The sequence below is a fragment of the Vespula pensylvanica genome, chromosome 20, assembly GCF_014466175.1.
Source record: "Vespula pensylvanica isolate Volc-1 chromosome 20, ASM1446617v1, whole genome shotgun sequence".
Lineage (NCBI taxonomy): Eukaryota > Metazoa > Arthropoda > Insecta > Hymenoptera > Vespidae > Vespula > Vespula pensylvanica.
The window spans coordinates 3,408,808-3,411,496 of NC_057704.1; the positions used below are offsets into that span (position 1 = coordinate 3,408,808).

Consider the following 2,689-nt stretch of genomic DNA (forward strand, 5'->3'; position numbering starts at 1 on the left):
ATATCTAGTTAGAATTATTTTTTGACACATTGTATGAAATATTGGTTCCAATTAAAAAATACAAAAATGAAACTGACTTCGAAATGATCTTGAAACCTTACACTAAATGAAAAACAATAAATACTTTGTTACGTCTTGTAATAGTAATAAATATTCCATGAGGAGAAAAAATATTTTGTCTGAGAACAAATAGTTTCTATTGTTTAGAAATAACTAATGTTTATTTCATTATGCGTGAGCGTAGAAACATTGAGAGCTTAAAAATTTTTAATGATTTTCACAGATAGTAAAGACATCAATTACTACAAAATAAAACCATTAAAACATACCTTTTAGAATATCATTTTTTTTCTTCACGAACACCGCATACTATATAATATGACGACATACTATTTCCATTTCTTACTTTCTTTATCTATCTTTCTCTTACTATTCTTTTCTTCCTCAAAAAACATAAAAACCAGTAGCTTATACACTATTTTTCTTTCTCTCACTATCAATCACTTTCTTATCCAAAAAAAAACAAAATAGAAAGCAATAAACTTGCGCTATACTAACGCTACTTGTGTTAAACTAAACTTGTGCTATATCACACTCTCTATCTATTTCAAAATACAAAGCTTGTTCTCTTCTTATACTCTCTCTTACTCTTTGTCATACGCCCTCTCTGTTTCTTATGACAAGCAAAATGAAAAGGAATGTTATATACATATATTATCTCACTCTCTCTGATCTTATGACCTGTTATGTCACATTCTTCCATGTCAGTTTTTTCCTCTCACTTCTGTTTCCTTTTTTAATGTTTTGTCTTGTCTACATTTACTCATTCTATACTGTATTTGAATAATAACTTGGAATTTTGCTAAAACCAAACCTGGAAAGAAATCCGTTTGGTTACCAACTTTCTTTTGAATTTAGAGAAAACTTTTATACTTTTAAATACAAATATGTCATTCTACTTTATTGAATTATCTTCATGTACTTATCATGGAACTAGTGACTTTTATTGTCAATAAACTAAAAAAAAAAATAAGAGAACATCTCTTTATATATGATATGACAATATGTAGTATAAATTCGACGAATGAGATATGTAACGAACAAGATTTAATTAAGTAAAATTTTCGAAAAATTTCGAAATAAGGACGATTTGTAGATAATAATAATTTAATAATTATCATATAATTGTTTAGAAAATTATGTTACATCTAGAATGAATTAATTTTAGAGATTTCAATAAGACATGTAGAATAATATAAATTTTAAAATTAATTTCTTATCACAATATATATGAAAATATTATTATGACTATTGAATATTGAAAATACTATTATGACACAATGAATATTACTTCTATTTATAGCATAAATTTAATATATCCTTTATAAAAACAATTGTGAGCTTAACAAAAAGAGTCATGTACTTTATCTAAAAGTAAATATGGGATTATGAAAAAATGTTTGAAGAGTAGAAAGAAGAATTGTAAGAACAGTGTCTACAATAAGTCGACTTCCTCGAGACTCTCCTTTTTGCTTCACAATAAACAGTAAACAAACGAATTAGAATATATTGGCTAGATTTTACGAGATTACTGGATACGCTGTTATCCTCGCTCTTCACACCATTGTTATATTTATAGAACAAATAATATGACAACGATTATAGGAGAAAAAGCTTGTTTTCGAATTCATTACTTTGTCAAAATATTTTCTTAAAATTAAGAAAACATTGTAAATTCTATCACTGTTTACTCTGTGTACGTGTCTTACCAAAGTAATGAGAATGAAATTTTTTCTTTCCCTATTTTTTTGACAATGTTTTATTTTAACGAGATTTATGGAAAAGTTGAATCGATTTTTTACATTAATAAAAAAATAACCTTTTTCTTTCAGTCTTTTCCAGATACCTTTCAGGCATTTTATGAAGAGGAAATCTATATATATTTTGTTATATTTTTAACAATAAAATTATATACATATGTTATACATATTATGTTTAAATATATTACTATAGCACTTACAGATTATATATTGTCAGGATGCATTTTTTTTTAATTATTAGTTTTCCAATTTACATGAGATAAAAGTCGCAAAAGATAACATGCTACTCCTTGAAAAACCAAGACAGAGGCTCTTACTAGATGTACATTTTTTTAAAATCTTGTAGTGATACATGTAACAATCAAATTATATACGTCACTACAAGGACAGCGAGTAACGATACATTAAACTAACATAATGTGTAACCATTAGGATTAAAGTCAATCATGACTAGGCAATTAAAGAAAATATATTTTACTTCTATTAATCATTATATATGTCATCATATTCCATCTATCAATTTCTTTTCAATGAAAGTTCTACAAATTATCAGAAGTGAGATATGAATCAAGAAGGCACATGCATGGTTGGAACATATAAATATTTTACAAATTCCGCTATTCAATATCTATACTGATTCTAAGAATATCCTCGTAACAATATAATCTTTATAGTTAGAATCCGATGGTTAGAATAATACACTCTTAACTACATAATATATTGGTAGTTGAATAGTTGTAAAAGAAACATTGAATGTCGGAAAGGTTCTGTTAAACATTTATTATATAAGAAAAAAAAAGAGTTGCTGAAAAAACATTCAAGCAATTCTGGGAGCAGAAAGAAAAGTAAACAAAGTGGATTTACGAACG

General features: G+C 26.1%; 1 long non-coding RNA gene across 1 annotated transcript in view; it reads right to left on the reverse strand.

Annotated features, from left to right (window-relative positions):
- Positions 1-683, reverse strand: part of LOC122635960 — a 2,363-nt gene extending 1,680 nt beyond the window's left edge. The window contains exon 1 of the long non-coding RNA XR_006328816.1: positions 330-683. This is a non-coding gene — a long non-coding RNA (uncharacterized LOC122635960). The remainder of the gene's footprint in view (positions 1-329) is intronic.
- Positions 684-2,689: the final 2,006 nt, after the last annotated feature.